The sequence below is a fragment of the Musca autumnalis genome, unplaced genomic scaffold (genome assembly GCF_047663935.1).
Source record: "Musca autumnalis isolate F117 unplaced genomic scaffold, ASM4766393v1 scaffold_5, whole genome shotgun sequence".
NCBI lineage: Eukaryota > Metazoa > Arthropoda > Insecta > Diptera > Muscidae > Musca > Musca autumnalis.
Window position 1 is genome coordinate 170,412,078 of NW_027412088.1, and position 19,563 is coordinate 170,431,640.

Genomic DNA, 19,563 nt, shown 5'->3' on the forward strand with positions numbered 1-19,563 from the left:
CAATACATATATCCGCGTCGTAACATTTATTTGCTAAATATTCTGTAATCGCTTATGAGATTGACGAGCTGCAGTAGGAAATTATTTTAGACGAACTGAAGAACAAATATTGTTATGATGGATTTGCAACAGGTAGTCTTATATAGGCGGGCTGCAGCCGAAAATTGTTTATATGCAAACTGCAGCAGTGAGGATTTTATTGGCTAGCTGCAGCAGGAGCGCTTTAAACTGCGAACTGCAGTTTTTTATATGGAGTCTTTTATAGGAGAGCTGCAGCAGAGAGTATTAAGGTGAGCTGCAGCTAGGGGTCTGCAATAGGAAGTCTTTAATCGACGAGCTGCAGCAGGAAGACGCTAATCTGCCAGCTGCATCAGAAACTCTTTAATAGGCGAGCTGCAGCACGAAGTTTTTTTATGAAATCTTTTTAGGAGAGCTGCAGCAGAGAATCTTTTATAGAGAGTCTCTTAAGCAGGTGAACTGCTGCAAGAAGTTGCTTGTATGAGAGCTGTTGCAGGAAGTCTCAAGCGAGATGCAGGAGGAAATTTCTTATATGCGAGCAGCAGCAGGGAGTCTTTACAGACAATAGTAAAAATGTCTTTATAGATGAGTAGAAGGAAATCTTAAGAGACGGTCATAAGGTATAGACGAGCAGAAGATTATCCTTAGAGACGACCATGAGGGATCAGAAGTAGACACCTGAAGTAAACAGGGAGTCTTTATGACCACCTGTAGGAAGTAAGGGATCAGTATAGACACCAAGGATGATCATAAGGTAGTCCTTTTAGACGATCATAAGGGAACAGAAAGAGAAGAAGCAAACAAGTAGACTTCAGAAGCAGCTGAACAAGTGAACAGTCTTTATCGACACTTGAAGCAAACATGGAGGCCTTATAATCGGGATAACTAAAGGACAAGACTTCTAGACATCTGAAGGAAGTAAGGGATCTGTATGGACACCAGAAACATGTATATAGTCTATATCGACACCTGAAGCAAGTAGGGGGTGGAGCAAATAACAAGCAGGTAGTCTATATATTCCTGGAGACGACCCACATCGAGGTAAGGAATCTGTGTAGTTACCAGAAGCAAACGGAATGTCTTTATAGGACATCTACAGGGAGTATTTATAGACACGTGACGCAAGTAGAGTTTCTTTTGCTAAAGCAAGCAGGCGGTCTTTATAGATGGCATGAAGCAAATAAGGAGTCTTAGTAGACACCTGAAGCAAGTAGATAGTCTTTAAAAACAGCCGAAGCATGCCGGGCATGCCGGTTTTGGCTCTGAGCGCCTCATATATCTTTTATATTGTTCAACGCTTTCAAAAGTACGTTTTTTGTTTTATAATAATCAAGCATGGTGGAATAAGAAGGTGTTACATCAAATCATGCAAAACGTCATATTTGCTCACAATAATGCGTTTCTGTGAATTGCTTGTTTACATTTGGTATGTTCCAGAACTGCAAGAATCTACTAATTTTTACTATTTTTTCCGATAACATAAAGGAAAAAATGTTATCGTAGTAAAAAATAGTAGCTTCTTGCAGGTTCTGGAACAGAGCAATTTTTATGTAACTTTATTCACCATAATGCATTTTGACAACTGGTATGAAGATCAGCTGTTTTTGCCGTTGTATCTGTATTATTGTGCCATGTATGTAATCAAGGTTAATTTAGTAACTAGGTGTTTACAGCAGACAGTTTAACTGTTTTGGGACAACGCGTGTCCCAACGTGTCACTAAACGGACCGTATGTGCCGAGGGCTTTAAGCCCTCGTTGGGACACGCGTTGTCCCAAAACAGTTAAGCTGAAAACAGATACAACGTTTGATTAAAGTTTTGCGTTGGGCGTCGAGAAAAAAACAACAACAACAGGGCGACGATGCGTCAGCCACTTTGTTGTTTTTCAAAAAACTTGGCATCACTTACACTCTTTTAATGTGGTTGTTGTACCGCGACGCTCAACGCATCGTATGTGCCGAGCGCTTTAAGCTGAAAACAGATACAACGTTTGATTAAAGTTTTGCGTTGGGCGTCGAGAAAACAACAACAGGGCGACGACGATACCAAAGTCCAGCGTTTATCTGTTTGCCGGCATATATTTCAAATGAATTTGAATTTTTCGGCATCATGCCCAACAGTGTAAAAACGGCCAAAACGACACAAAACTTTACCCAAACGTTGTATCTGTTTACAGCTTTATAATAAGTTTTCATTTACGAAATCCACTCGATTTCAACTGTCAATTTCATAGCTTAATACTATGTTTACATTTACGAAATCCACTCGATTTCAACTGTCAATTCCTTTACGTATATGTACGTCAAATGAAAACTCATCTGAAATCGATTGGATTTCATTTGACGTTTAAGCAATGGAATGACAGTTGAAATCGAGTGGATTTCGTAAATGTAAACATAGTATAAAGGTCAAATGAAATCCAATGGATTTCAGATGAGTTTTCAGTTCAGGTATACGCAAAGGAATTGACAGTTGAAATCGAGTGGATTTCGTAAATGTAAACCAAGCATTAATTTTCTTTGGATGTCAAACGATTTTGTAGCGAGGAATGCACAAAAAATCTATCTGGTAATTTGTAATAATTATTAAATGAGAGAACAATTTTGATAGTTGTTTGCTGAGAACTTGCTATAGGTTGCTACAATTTTTTCCAGCAACATTTAGCAAGTTCGATCAGCTGTTTTTCAATCATCTGTTAATGGTCAGCTCTTCAATGTTTATTTCCTCAACCATATGGAGGGTATAATTAAATTTATTATTGATTTATTATTGATCAGCATAAAATTCTATGTCGATTTAACCATGTCCGTCCGTCCGTCTGTCTGTTGAAATCAAGATACAGCTCGCAATTTTAAAGATAGAGAGTCAATATTTGGAACATAAGTTTTTATTACTTGCAGGATGGTTGGTATTGAAAATGGGATATATCGGTCCACGTTTTGATGTAGCCCCCATAGAACGGTACTTTCCGATTTTCGGTATTTTTTAGGTTTTATCTTCATTATCCGACCAAAATGGCTGAAATTTGGTATTTAGTTATCGTTGGGTGTACAAAACTTTCCACCTGAAAATTGTTGGTATTGGTCCACGCCTTCATATAGCCCCCATAGAACGGGGCATGGTACAATAAAGTAGAGGTAGGCCAGGTATGAAAATCACTGAGAAATGCCACCCTGCAGCCATGGCTTAAAACGTCAAATGGCATGGTACAATAATAATGGTAGATGTACCTGCATAGCTATCCCGTATTACAAAAACATATGGAACTTAGAGCTTCACTTTTTATATGTTAAAAGTGCCATATAGTGTAAAAACATTTCTTTAGCTAGGCTCCAGAATATTCTTGTTGGAAAAGTGTTCCAAAAATAGCAAAAGTTCTTCACAAACTTATGACAGTGAAAAAATGTCATTCATTTATTTTCTACTTGGCAAGTTTGGCTAATCTGACATCGTGATTGCTGGTATCCGATTTGCAGATAAATGTCAGCAGAATTTTTGCAAAAATTGTAATTTTTACATTTCCGTACTTTTGGAACAAATTTATATTAATATCAATATTTGATAAATTGTTCATTCGTAAGTTTTGCTAAAAAAATCAACAATTTTATTTTGCCTCGCGAATACACATATTTTGTCCTTGTTTTCAATTTTAAGATATAGTGTTACTGCAGAAGTTTTTTGTTGGAACAATTCAGCGATACATCTACCTTTATGATTGCATAATGTCAAAAACAGTACAAATGTCATGTTGACAGATTAGGCCATAAAAAGAAAAAAATTGTAATCAGCTGTTAGCTGTGGCCTACCTTTACTTATTTCTACCATGGAACGGGGGCTCTGTCTGTTGAAATCAAGATACAGCTCGCAATTTTAAAGATAGAGAGTCAATATTTGGTACATAAGTTTTTATTACTAGCAGGATGGTTGGTATTGAAAACGAACTTAACGTTTTCTTACTTGTTGATTATTATTATTATTGTTTTTTATTTATTCTACTTAAAATTAGAGAACGTATTCACTACTTTGGATTTAATTTTCCTTTCACATATAGGCGCCAATTTTTTTTTTTTTTTTTTGGTAATTCGGTATTATACTGCTAAAGTTTGTTTCTAACATATGAGTAACCAGACAGACCAATTACATATTTGCACAATTCTAATAAAGAAGTTTTAGATGTATACTTTTGGGTAAACTGATATATTTCTTATTATTTTTCAAAACAAAAATGTATTTTGACAGCAAGAGAAGACATCAGCCGGGCTTACAGGGTCACTTGTTATGCATCATGATAATAATGGTCTGTTCCCGTACTTTATAAAGTGGTAAAAGTCGTAAAGGTCGTAAACGATTTTCATTTAAATCTTGCGTACGAGAACGCAAAATGTGTAAAAGTGGTAAAAATTGTAAAAACCTTTTAGTTCTGGAACAGAGCTAAGCTATGAGATTGTTCTATGCTCTACTTTCATCTGTTTCTCATAAACCAAACAGCTGTTTTCTTTGTTTGACGTACATATGTCAACAAATAGTTGTGAGAACTAAATAAATTAAAATAAATAATGCTGGACACTAGTTTCACTTTATCTGAATATTTTAAAATTGTTTTCGTCTTTTGTTTCAATATTTTTTGTAATTTCAGCAGACCTAAATTATTTTAATGCCTGTCAGCAACAGCTGACTAGGAAGTTTTTGTTTACTTTTATAGGTTATGTCATATGAAAAACCATACCATGGTGTGAATGCAAATAATATAAATATAATATTTTTTATACCCTCAGCCTTTAGGCTAAAGAGGGTATTTACACTTTGATACGACCGAAAATGTGCCTCATCGAAATAATGGTTTTAGACCCCAAGTATGTTTGTACGATATCCGTTTCAGACAATTTTGAGTAGATCTAGCAATGTCCGTCCGTCTGTCTGTCTGTCCGTCTGTCTGTCTGGCTGGCTGGTGCGCACGATAACTCTCGAACGAATCAATCGATTCGGTTCAAATTTTGGGTATCGAAATATTTTGTCCAGATTCGATTTAAGTTCGAAGATGGGCCATATAGGTCCACTCCTTCAGGTACCTCCCCCACAAATGTTCAAAAATCGTCGCAAAACTTGTGCGCACGATAACTCTTGTAGGGAATAACCGATTTGGTCCATACTTTGCACATCGTGTAATTCCTACCAAACTTAGATGAGGTTCCAATATGGACTCAATCGGTCCACTCCTTCGGGTACCTCCCACACAAAATTTCGGAAAAGTTCAGTTTAGGACCTGGTCTCGAATCGCTTTGATTTTTGTTTACTCAAGTTGTATTCGCTGTCCTCTATACGACGCTGTAAGTTTCATTAGGGGCAAGTCCATACTTCCTCAGAAAATAGCCTGAAAGTTACAAAAAACCCTATGACACCGTGGTAGTGGTTGGAGCGCATGATATCGAACGGACCTGCCGATTCGGTCCAAAATTTGGCTTTCGTAATATTTTGTCCAAACTTAGTTCAAGTTTAAAGATGGATTATATCGGTCCACTCCTTCCGGTACCTCCCCCCCAAAAGTTCGAAAATGTTCGGAAAATTTGTGCGTGCGATAACTCTTGAAGGACGTAACCGATTTGGTCCATACATTGCACATTACGAAATTTCTACCAGACTAAGATGAGGTTCCAATATGGACTCAATCGGTAAACACCTTCGAGTACCTCCCACACAAAATTTCGGAAAAGTTCAGTTTAGGATCTGCTCTCGAAACGCCTTGGTTTTTGTTATAACATTTTGTATTCACTGTCCCCTATACGAAGGTACAAGTTTCCTCAGGGGCAAGCCCATACTTCCTGAAAAAATAGCCTGAAAGTTGAAAAACAAACCCTTTGACACCATGTTTATGGGTGGAAGCGCAAGATAATTCTCGAACGAAAATGCCGATTCCGGCCAAAATTTGGCCTTCGTAATATTGTTTCCAAACTTAGTTTAAGTTCGTAGATGCCATATCGGTCCACTCCTTCAGGTACCTACCCCCACAAAAGTTCAAAAATATTCGGAAAAATTGTGCGCACGATAACTCTTGATGGGAGTGACAGATTTGGTCCATACTTTACACATTCTCATAATATCTACCAGATATAGATCAGGTTCGAATATGGAGTGGACAAATATACACTCCATCCCGTACCTCCCACACAAAATTTTTGATAAGTTCACTTTAAGACCTGCTATTAAATCACTTTGATTTTTGTTGAAGCAACTTACATTCGCTGCCTCAATTACGATGGTAAAAGTTGTTTTAGGGGCAAGTCCATACTTCTTGAGAAAACAGTCCGAAGGGTGTAAAAACTCCCTATGGCACCCCCATGGTCTATGTCGGTCCATTCCTTTAAGTACCTTTTCCGCAAAATTTTTGAACTTTAATCCTAATCAACATTTTTGTCGGTTCATACGACCAAAATTTTGAAACCCCCTAAATACATAAGTTTTTTTTTTGTGAAAAAAGTGTTTCAATTTGCACAGGCTGAGGGTATATCTCTGTCGGCAAAGCCGACTGATACTTTTTAACTTGTTGTTTATTTGAACATTACACGTAAGACCTCGTTACATTAGAAGCATTACATACTTGCTTAAGTCATTTCTCATAAAAGAAAAAAGAACGGTCGAGCCAAATTCGAACTAACAGTACGTTTAGACTATCCTCGATTTAGCAAATCCAGTGGATTTATGTTGTCACTTTCATACAATATATATCAAATAAATCGAGATAATGCACTTAGTCATCGTATAAGTGTATAGTCTAACCAAGCTTACGCAGCATCCTTGAGTAAGGTTTATGGAACATTTGGACCATTATAGAGAGAAGTATGTTGAAGTGTTGCAGCCAGGACAACAAACTTTATTGCATGATGTGTATAAACGAGTGGCCCTAAATATTGCGTCCCAGATCTCTGGAAGTATTAAAACTATAGCTACAATGGAAATCCTGGAACAGACCTTGAATGACCCTTATGCTTGGTTTACATTTACGAAATCCACTGGATTTCAACTGTCAATTCCTTTGCGTATACGTCAAATGAAAACTCATCCAAAATCCATTGGATTTCATTTGACGTTTAAGCAATGGAATTGACAGTTGAAATCTAGTGGATTTCGTAAATGTAAACCAAGCATTATAGTACGTATATGTCAAATCAAATCGAGTGGATTTAAAACTATGGTTTATTTGACGTGTACACTATGAAATTGACATTTGAAATCGAGCGGATTTATAAATGTAAACGTATTACTAAGCGAAAATGTTGCACTGTAGTGAGGAAAGTACCGTAATACTATGTTTACATTTATGTAAATGTAAACGAAGCATAAGGTGTTGTACGATAAAGTTCATCTTCGAACTTGATTTAAGTTTGAGAGAAATATTGCGACGTGCAAAAGTTGGGGCAATGTCCACTATCATTTCTATATAGCCCACTAACAAAATTATATCGTAAAGCTGGGTACACATTGTCAGTTTTGAATGTCGATATTTCGCAATTATCGATAACTGTCAAACCGTCCAGCAACCACAAAACATTTTGTGGTTGCATGATGAATGGCAAAAATGAAAGGCCACACTAGCAAGCAACAACAAAGCTGTCATTCAAAACTGACAATGTGTACCCAGCTTAAGAGTATGATTAGTATTTTCTCTCAGTCACTTCATGGTAGAACAATAAAAGGTAACAGCAATACGCAGCTGACTGAAGTGGGTTGTAACGTTAGTGTCAAATTCCATACGACATTTTATATATTTATACCCCGGTTACACTTAACCGAATTAACCCAGTGGGTTTGGATTTCAAGTGTCAGTTCCATAGCGCAAACGTCATCCTCTCAAAGTGGGTTAACCCGGCAAAAAACTAGTATAACCGCACTATTATTTCAATTTCGATGTACATTAAGTAAAAAATATATCATTCCGAAAAAAACTATTTTCCAGAAAGACTCCTTCATATCAATGATATGTAACCTCATCCAAGTCCGAACGACGAGCCGCACAATAAAATACCGCTTATAGAGGCGGTACAACGTTTGTTGATATGTGAGGTATTTTAAATTTGGAAAAAATAAAGCCCTAATAAACATGTTCTTCTTTGATTTCTAAAACAAAACATTGAACCAGCTTCTCCTTTTTCAATGAATTTCCAGCGACCCCAAACATTTTTGCAAGAATTCTACTTTCTGTGAGAAATTATGCATTTAGTGGAATGATGTGGAAATATTCAAATTGAAAATGTAACGAATTTTCACTCACGTTTCCCAAAATATTTAATCAAATGTGAAAAAATATTAGTTTTTTTTAAATTCAAATAATTTATTTCCTTATTTTGTTTACGTATACCTTTGACACTAACATTACAAACAAAAACAAATTTCTATGTGGTCGTTGTTGAGTTGTATTTACTTTACCTTGTATTTGTTCTACCTAGAGTTGGGCAATCTAGTTCCGATCGATCTTCCTAGTTCATTTTTCCAAAAGGAACTAATTCCTTAATATAGTTCCATAGTTCCAAATAGTTCTGAGAGCGATATAGTTCAATGAATCTTTCTCTTTCATCGTTCTTTCTATTTCCCTCATTCCAAATAGTTCCGAGAGCGATATAGTTCAATGAATCTTTTGACTTATATGCACGGTTGGAACTATGTGAACTTAAGGAACTATTTAAATGCAAAAGCCGGACATAGTTCCAATAGTTCCTTATCCGGAATAGTTCGTTCCGGAACTACACAACTCTAGTTCTACCATGCATTCACTTCTTATGTCATGTTCACACGAGCGTTTCAATTACGTTGTTCGCCTGTCGAACGACGTACACGAATAAACCCGTTTCCACGACACCATTCGTAATTAACAGACAAAATTTCCTTCATTTTTGTTTCCTTGTTTTCACGAAAATTTTAACCGAAAACACATAAAATATACATTAAATGAATAGGAAAATCAATAGACTTTCCTTCAAATATATCTTCTATATTTAACTACACACATTTCATTCATTTTTTCATAAATTCTGAATAATTTTGTATTTTCAATATATTTTTATATGTTTCTATTTCTAAAATTGAAGAGAGAGAGAGAGACATGTCAAAACAATATTTGTGTATACAGACTTTCAGGTATTTGTTTCCTGTTTGTTTCTGATTTTTTACGCGATTTTGAACTAATGGACAAGAAATGTGTGGAATTAAGAAGGAAACACAACCATCTTTCTTCTGCATCTATATAAAATGTTTAGTCCATTAATTTTCATTAATCTTTTTCCTTTTTTCTAAAAATTTTTGTGTTTTCAACAAATTTTTCAATTTTGAATTTAGACATGTCATAATTATTTTTTCCGACAAATTCTCTCATTTGTTAGGGATGGGACATACCTATTCGTCGTTCAGAGAGTATTTCTAATCGAACAACGTAGAAAAATCGTCGTTCGTTCGTAGAATTTTGTGTGGGGAAATAAGTAATTAATTCGTAGTTATGGGTCGAACAACGAATAGAGAACGAACGACGTACCGTGGAAACGGGCTATTACCCCCAGTTTTTGTAACTTATTTTTGTTCGTTCGTCTATATTCGTAATAATTTAAGAATTCATAGCTCAGCCCCCAGATGACATACACATCTAATTTTTCGTATACCCGTTCCATATATCGTTAAGGATTCCTCATTTAAAAATCAGCGCTCTACATTTGCGCTAAAGCGAGTAAATCGATCTACAAAATTTGACAATTCGTGTGAGAAGAATAAATGTTTTTACAAAAACTGGGGGTTAAACGTCGTACACAATAAGACAATACATTTATAGGACGATTAAGGGCATTGTCTCGATTTATTTGATATACATTGTATGAAAACTACAACTTAAATCCACCGGATTTGCTAAATGGAGCATAGTCGAAATGGGATATAAAGCTCTTAAGGCCTGCGTACATAAGCTGCTCTGCCTGATTGCCTTGCTTTGCTGCTTCAATAAAAAATAAAAGAACAAAGAAGGCCGACCCAATTTCCAACTGATGGCAACCCAGTTCGAAATTTCGTCTTTATTCTATTATTTTTATTACGTCAGAAATGAAGCAGGTAAGCAAGGCAATCAGGCAGAGCAGCTTATGTAGCGAGGCCTTAAAGGCCTGAGTACATAAGCTGCCATGCCTGATTGCCTTGCTTTTCTGCTTCATTTCTGACATAATAAAAATAAAAGATTAAATAAGGCCGAGCAAATTTCGAACTGGGTTGCCCTTTTCGTTTTTATTCTTTTATCAGAAGCAAGCAAGGTAAGCAGGCAAGGCAGTTTATGTACTCAGCTCTTTAAGGCCTGCGTACATAAGCTGCCTCGCCTGGCTGCCTTGCTTTCCTGCTTCATTTTTGACATAACAAAAATAAAAGAATAGAGAAGAAAAGGGCAACCTAACTCGAGATTGGTTCGACCTTCTTTATTCTTTAATGTTATGTCAGAAATGAAGCAGGAAAGCAAGGCAACCAGACGAGGCAGCTTATGTACGTAGGCCTTTAAAGGGCTGAGTGCATAAGCTGCCTTGCCTGCTTACCTTGCTTGCTTCTGATAAAAGAATAAAAAAGAAAGGGGCAACCCAGTTCGAAAATTGCTCGGCCTTTTGTATTCTTTTATTTTTATTATGTCAGAAATGAAGCAGGAAAGCAAGGCAATCAGGCAAGGCAGCTTATGTACTCAGGCCTTCAGAGCTTCATATCCCATTTCGACTATGCTCCATTTAGCAAATCCGGCGGATTTAAGTTGTAATTTTCATACAATATATTTCAAATAAATCGAGATAATGCCCTTAATGGTCCTATAAATGTATAGTCTAAACCTAGCTCCCACTTTCTTTATGGGGATTTATTTGACGTACACACAATGAAATCCAGTGGATGTTTTAAACCCGGTTATGTGTAAAAGTACTAATACTGAGTAAACCTAACAGGAAAGGTAAACGAACATACGTAATGCAATTTCATTTACCGTTTTCTGTCACCTGGGGCTGGATTCTTGTTCTATGAAAATTTGAAATGAAAAATATTCTCTTTATAATTTTTTTCATTTAACAGTTTTCTCCTTTATAATGGCCCCGGCACATACGGTCCGTTTTGTGACACGTTGCGCGTTGAAAACAACAACCACATGAAAAATGTGTAAGTGATGCCAAGTTTGTTATCTGATTTTTCATGTGGTTGTTGTAGCGCGACGCTCAATGCGCCGTATGTGCCGAGGCCTTAAAAGTTTTCATTTCACATTTTCATAGCCCCTGCTCTTGATTTGTATTATTTCAACGTCTTTAAATTTCCTCTCCTACCCTCGAATACGATTTTTTGTTCAATCCGGTTAATATAAATCACAATAAATTATTTGCAATTGTTATTATTTATACTGTGTGACAAAATTACAATTGTTAATTATTTTTAAAGACATAACATTTATTATTATTATCGTGAAGCCCCCAACAAAGGGGAATTCAATTACAAACAGATATAACGGCTACAATTGAAAAAAAAAAACTTTTCGGAAAAATAATAGAACACATGTGAATTATTTATGACATTATTATGGGGAATTTTACATGAACAATTAACAGTTCAAAGCTTGGCGTTTTTAAATTGTTTGTACACAAACTAATAAATGTAGTAGTGAATGAATTTTTTACGAAGATGAAACAATTATGCCTTACAATGTAACCAGAGTCTAAAATTTTCTATCATAAAACAGGAATTTTTCCGAAATATTTTTAAAATGGCAAAAGCGAATACAGTGTAAAGATTCCAAAAAAAAAAAATTAACTGAAAATTGTCAAGTCAGCACAATGAACTGTTTTATTTGACGTAATCATTATGGAATTGACATTTGAAATCGAGTGGATTTTGTAAATTTAATACCCAGTTTAGACTATGCTTGGTTTAGCAAATCCAGTGGATTTAAGTTGTCATTTTCATATAATATATTCAAAGAATCGGGATAATGCACTTAATCATCGTATAAATGCACAGTCTAAACCAAGTATAAACATAGTATAACGTTGAACAAATGGGAAGAACATTTTCGCTTTTAAACGCCGTTTACATCAGGTTTAACTGTCTTTATGAGGATTTATTTGACGTATGCGCTATAATTTCATGAAATTAGATCGAGTTTCCCACTACAGCAACTTCATAAAATTACTTTATTATGGAACTCGATCTAAGAACGCCTTTAGTGTGGACCGGGACTATGTAATTGACATTTGAAACCCAGTAGTGTTATTATTTATGTAAATAAATGTTCTTTCAAACTTCACTAAATTACTTGTCTTTTAAGAAGTAATTATGTATTTGCAATAATTTTACCACTTCAAATAATGAATATGTCTAGTTATTTGTCCTCTTTTTCTCACACAACAAATGTCAAGATAATGTCCAATTCTGGCAACTGGTTCGTTACCATTAGCCGCCCCAAAATGGAATATACCACATTTATACAAACCAACATCTTTTTTTCTGAAATCTCAACAAGAACAACTATCAGTTGTCAATAATATTGCGATAACGCATTTCAAAATTGCTATTTTTCTCAGTTTATCGTCATTTTATATTGTTTATTTGACATATGGACAAACATGTGTAGCTGTATGGGTGCTGAATACTTTTTATTGGGTTTTAAATTGAGTGTTTACACTTGTCACGCACGGCAACCCCTACTTAAAATCCATGTATGGCATCCCTAGCACCCTTCGCCCTTTTCTAATGTTCGATGCTGTAAGCGAAGGAGAGAAGAAGAAGTTAGTCTGTAAAAGTCCGTCGAGAGATTCGGTAACCATCGCACACAAGATGCTCAAGCACCACGGTCGTCGTTAAATAAACTATTTACTTTTGTGTTTTTAATATTCTTAATTTGTTTTTTTAATATTCAATAAATATTATTTCTTTTTAAACTGTAACAAAAGTCTTTTCGTGAGGAAGGCCTACAAACATTCGACATCCAGACTGTCTTTGACATTTATTTTCAGAAGTGGCATAGTCTTGCATGACGTATTTTTTTTTTGCAAGAAAAGAATTCGCCTCGTAAAGAAATCATTATGTGTTCGTATGTGTGTTGTATGTAAAAAAAAACTCCTCGTGTGTGCTGTGCGAAAAGAAAGAAAACGAAAAAGAGATCTAGAACATTCGGACGTTACAAAAAGTAAATGATCATCACCATACAGAAGAAGTTGGTGACGAATGTGTTTATGATGGTTAGACGTTTCAAACCAGCGAGAACATCATAGGTTTGATCAAACAGACTCGACGATGCATGTTATGTGTTATATGTTGTTAGTGTAAATGTTTTTTTTGTATCGACGTCAACGCAACAACGACGGTTATGTTGCAGTTTTTTGTGCAAAAAATAATAAGCTCGGTAAATAAGAAATAGAAAGACGAAATAAGAAAAAGACGTAAAAAAAATTCTGTGACGAGGGCAGAATAAAAATTATAAGAAATACGACATAAACGAAAGTGAAAATGATTAAAATAAACGATTTAAGAGTTGAACAATTAAAAGACCTTTTAAAAGAACGAGAATTACCGCATACGGGATTAAAAGCTGAATTGGCTCAACGTTTAACCGAAGCAGTAAAAAGTGACGAAATATTTCTTTCTGCTGGAAGTTCGGAATATAATTCTGCAACATCTGACGTAATGGCTGACGATAGTGCCAAGATGTTGCAAAATCAAATGGAAATGTTAACAAATATGATGAAACAATTAATTTCAGTTGTTCAAACGAATGTGACAAATCAAAGTAATGTAAATAAGAATGAGTGTCAATCGACACAATCGTTGAATAATGTTGTTCAAGTTCAAAACAGTACGGTCGAAAACTCTAATGACAATATTCGTGATGTTGCCTCTTTATTACCGGAATTTAACCCATTAGCTGATACCTCACTAAACGCGAAACAGTTTATAAATCGCATAGAAATGTTAAAAGCAGCCTATAAGTGGTCAGATAAGACAATATTATTTGTGGTACAACAAAAGCTGTTAGGTTCGGCTAAACTGTGGATTGACTCACAGGAAATCTTTGTGTCGTGGGAACAGTTTAAGAACAAATTTTTGATAGATTTTCCTTGTGATGAAAATGCGGCAAGTGTGCATATTAAACTATCAAATTCGTATAGGCTTGCAAACGAAACTCCACAAGAATATTTTTATAAAATGATGGCTATCGGAAACAGAGGAAGTCTGCGGGAAGAAGACATAGCTCATCATATAATTAACGGTATAAACGACAACGATTTGAGAAAAGTGATTTCTAAGAACTACCAAAAATTAAATGATTTGTTGCGAGACATAAATATGTACTGTGAATATAATGGTGTTAAAAACGAACACACATACAATCGGAATAGAAACACAGATGTAAACGCGAAATTCAAAAACGAACATAGAAACACAACGAATTACCAAAGTAATAAGGAAAACAAACCGAAAATAGAAAAACCGAGTGCTCGTGATATTGAATGTTATAACTGTCGTCAGAAAGGGCACATTTCAATCAAATGTCCCGAAGCCCAAAGAAAAGAGAGATGTGTTCATTGCAACAAAACAAATCATAAGAGCGAAAATTGTTATAGAAAACGACAAAACGAAGCAAAATTGAATGTGAATAAAATAACGGACAAAAACCAAAATGAGAACGTTGTTAAAATAATTAAAGTCAACGGTAAAGAACATTCTTCGTTTATTGATTCGGGTAGTCCAATAACTTTGATTCGTGCATCTCTGATTGAAAATATGGACAATGTAGAAAAGTGCTTTAGGCCTTTAACCGGTTTTGCGGGAGGAAAATATGTGTGTACCGCGAAAGTAAATACATCACTAGATATCGATGGTCGCGTTCTAAATTCGGATCTTTTTGTTGTAAAAGATGAACTCTTACCCGAAGATATTTTGCTCGGACGAGATATATTGTGCCGCGAGGGAAATAAATTCGTAATTAAAGGTGATGAATGCTGGTTGGAAGCCGATGATAAAATCAACATAAGTGATGAGGTAAAGCCAGACGAATTATCAGAGCTGAAAACGATAATCTCCAGTAACCGTAAGTGTTTTGCTTTCAATATTTCCGAATTGGGTAGATGTACCATAGCAAAGATGACGATACAGCTAAAAACGGACGAGCCAATAAATCTGAAACCATATCGTATACCCTTCGCAAAACGAGCTATTGTATCTGACATTGTAAACGATTTGTTAAAATGCGAAATTATTCGACCATCAAATTCTCCGTACGCCTCTCCAGTTGTTTTGGTGGAGAAAAAGAATGGCGAAAGTAGACTATGCGTGGACTACCGGCTTTTAAATAGTAATACAGTAAAGACGCCATATCCTATGCCCATTTTGGAAGAGCAATTTGCTCAGCTAGCCGGAAATAAGATATTCACTATACTCGATATGAAAATGGGTTATCATCAACTGGAAATTGACGAATCTTCGAAAAAGTATACCGCATTTGTAACGACGGACGGTCACTACGAATACAATCGCATGCCATTTGGATTGGTTAATGCTCCAGCGTGTTTCCAAAGGATGATTGACCAGATTAAAAAGGAAATGAATAGAGGGGAAATGTTAGCGTATTTAGACGATCTTATACTTCCAAGTAAAACGATAGCTGAAAATCTGAAATTAGTCGACAAATTTTTGAAGATATTGGGAAAATATGGATTGACATTGCGACTCGATAAATGTAGTTTCCTGCAGAGAGAAATAAATTACCTAGGGCACATCGTAAATGGTGACGGCATTAGGCCAGGAGAACAAAAGATAAGAGCCATCAAAAATTTTAAAGAGCCTACTAATGTGACCGAAGTAAGACGATTCCTGGGACTTACAGGATTTTTCCGTAAATTTGTACCGGATTATTCAATGATTTCGAAACCTCTCACATTATTGACGCATAAAGCTGAAAGGAACAAATTTAGATGGGAAAAATCACAACGAACGGCGTTTGAAACCTTGAAGGAAAAGTTGATTAACGCGCCAGTGTTGGTATTATATGATCCGAATGCAACTCATGAATTACATACAGACGCAAGTTCAATAGGCTTAGCCGGAATCTTACTTCAATCAACGGATGATAAGCAGTTTCAACCCGTCTTCTATTTTAGTCGACATTGTACGGAAGATGAACAACTATATCATAGTTATGAACTCGAAGTGTTAGCAGTCGTTGAATCGTTAGAGCGTTTTAGAGTATATTTGCTAGGAAAACATTTCCGACTTGTAACAGATTGTTCAGCAGTAGCAAAAGTACGCGAAAAGAAGGAGCTGAAATCAAGAATTGCGAGATGGTGGATGAAACTATTGGAATTTGATTTTGAAGCCGTACATCGGAAAGGCAGCCGTTTAGCTCATGTAGATGCTTTAAGCAGGTCACCAGATGAACCATCGAAGGACGTGGAACCAGCCGGATTTGTTTTTATGGTCGACGAAGACGTTAATGATTGGGTTTTGACAATGCAATTGCAAGATACGAGAATAAATCATATCATGGCCGTTTTAGCAGGAAAATTGACATCGCCGGAAAAGAATCAGTTGCGGGCCGACTATGAAATATGTAATCATCGATTGTATCGTAAAGTGGGTACAGAATTGCGGTTCGTTGTCCCAAAAGCAGTAAGATGGAGAATAGTTAAATATTTCCATGACGAATTAGGACATTTTGCAACCGAGAAGACGATCCAGCGTATTCAAAAGCTATTTTGGTTCCCTAAAATGAGGAAGTACGTAAAGGAATATATACAGTCATGCATAACCTGTTGTTATAACCGTAATCAAGGAGGAAAACCGGAAGGACGTATGCATTTTGAGCCGCCAGAGCCGATACCGTTTTATACGATCCACATAGACCACTTAGGACCTTTCGTACGTTCTAAAAGAGGAAATACTCATATTTTGGCAATATCAGACGCGTTTTCTAAATTTTTAATTGTAAAGGCCGTTAAAAGTACAAAAACCGCTCCCGTGATAAACGTTTTAAATGAGATGACTGGATATTTTGGAACTCCTAAGAAAATTATAAGCGATAGAGGGACAGCGTTCACCTCAAAAGTTTTTGAAGGTTATTGCAGCGAACATAATATTCAACATATAAAAAATGCTGTACGTACTCCACGCGCAAACGGCCAAGTGGAAAGGGCAAACGCTATTATACTGAATTACCTGAGAACGACAACAGATGATCCGAAAAATTGGGACACTAAATTAAACGAATTTCAATGGATATCAAATTCCCAATCAAACTCAACAACCGGTTTTACCCCGAACGAATTAGTCTTCAACTTTGAAATAAACGACGTAGTCCAAAATCATTTAGTTAATGCTATTCAAAACGACGTAGATAAAAATGATGACGAAGTATCACCCGAAGAAAAACGAATTATCGCTCAGGAGAACATTGCAAAGCAACGAGAGAAATGGAAAGTCCGATTTGATAGTAAACACTCTACTCCACGTAAATATGCCGAAAATGATATTGTAGTAATCCAAAATGAACCAGGAGCCACAGGCGAATCACGAAAACTTGAACCAAAGTATAAAGGACCGTATATAATATCAAAAGTACTACCGAATGATCGATACTTAATTGAAGATATACCTGGACTCCTGACGACGACGAGAAAGTTTTGTTCTGTCTACGCCTCCGAAAAACTCAAGCCTTGGTGTAGATTGTATCCAGAAATTGATGCTACAGACAGCGACGACGAAACTCAAATCGAGGACGATTTGCTGTCAGGATTGGCCGAGTTGTCACGCACGGCAACCCCTACTTAAAATCCATGTATGGCATCCCTAGCACCCTTCGCCCTTTTCTAATGTTCGATGCTGTAAGCGAAGGAGAGAAGAAGAAGTTAGTCTGTAAAAGTCCGTCGAGAGATTCGGTAACCATCGCACACAAGATGCTCAAGCACCACGGTCGTCGTTAAATAAACTATTTACTTTTGTGTTTTTAATATTCTTAATTTGTTTTTTTAATATTCAATAAATATTATTTCTTTTTAAACTGTAACAAAAGTCTTTTCGTGAGGAAGGCCTACAAACATTCGACATCCAGACTGTCTTTGACACACTTTATTTAGATTAGATTAGTTTTAAATGAAGTTTATCAGTTATAATTTCTGTGTATTTTTGTTGTTGTTTTTTTAACTTGTCTTTCCCACCTTTTTGCGAAATATATAGTTGATATTGTTTTTTGAAAAATCATTTTATTAACTACAATACATTGTATATTGCTGTTCAACGTTAAATGTCTAGAATTCAGAAAACATGTGTTTTAACAATTAGACATATTTGTTTGATTATGTTTAACATAAGGGATAATCGAGCATGTTGACAATGAAGGCTAAACAAAATAAAAACACATGCTGGTTTGTTTTTAATCTGCAAGGTCAAAATTGAGACATTTTGAATTTCATGTCACATATTTTTAAAGCCTGTCATTTAAAATGCCCAATTTTATTGAATACCCATATGTCAAATAAAACACAACAGGTGTTTCAGGTTCCGGTGGAAATGTACCCTAATACATGTCATTAAAAAACAGCTGTTTTTTATTGGACAAAAACAATTTGTTTACCATGGCGCCTAAAACATTTGTTTTGGTCAAATAGATCATTTATTTTACAGATATTTAGTGGAGTTGACAACTTAAATGGTGCGTTTTTGAAACATGCTTGGTGTAAATTCGCTATAAATGTTACTATTTGTCATTGAAGAAAATTTCCGCTCACATATTTCATGATTGCCTTTGTAGAATAGTAAAAAAAGGAAGACAGAAACATAGCAAATATGACAACCATCAATAAATGTCATGTTCGGCGTTTTAATATGTCCCATTAAATACGACATATTTTGCATATATTGCATGTTTTGCAAACACAATGACACATACATAAATTTTAACATACATATATGGAACCCAATTTTCTTGGCGATGTTTTTTTGCAAATAAATTAAAGCACTTATTTTTTGGAAAGATTTTTATATAGACGAACTTATGGAAAAAAACTCTATGCAGATGATCTGAAGAACGGGAAATATTTCAAGATTATTATTAGCTATATTCCTTTACGAGCAAAAATCTTCAAGTTTTACCACTTTTTACTCGAAAAGCGTTCCTTTACTTTAGACACACTACAATTCATATGGGAGCAATTTACAACTTTTACTACTTTTGCCGGTTTTACTATTTTTAAATGTAATGGGTACTTTAGACGATATGTATTTTACATATGTGTTGTCACTTTCTATATACAAAATGTATACGCAAAGTGACAACCCATATGTAAAATACATATCGTGTAAAGTACCCATAAAGTAACAGACCAATTATAGGTCTTTACGATAACCCAAAAATTTGTACAAATTCGTACAAATACTGAATGCTGTTCGATAACAAAATTATCCAGCAAAAGAGAGCGAGTTTTTGGAGAGTTTTGTGACTGAGAACTTGCAAATTTTTGCTCGGAAAATTTGTCCCGCAAAAATTTGCAAGTCTGATCAGCTGTCTTTTAA

The 19,563-nt window shown here is 35.6% G+C and overlaps 1 protein-coding gene across 1 annotated transcript in view; it reads left to right on the plus strand.

Moving 5' to 3' along the window:
* LOC141386975 (protein 5NUC-like) overlaps positions 1–19,563 on the plus strand; it is a 37,752-nt gene that overhangs the window by 1,158 nt on the left and 17,031 nt on the right. The window lies entirely within an intron of this gene.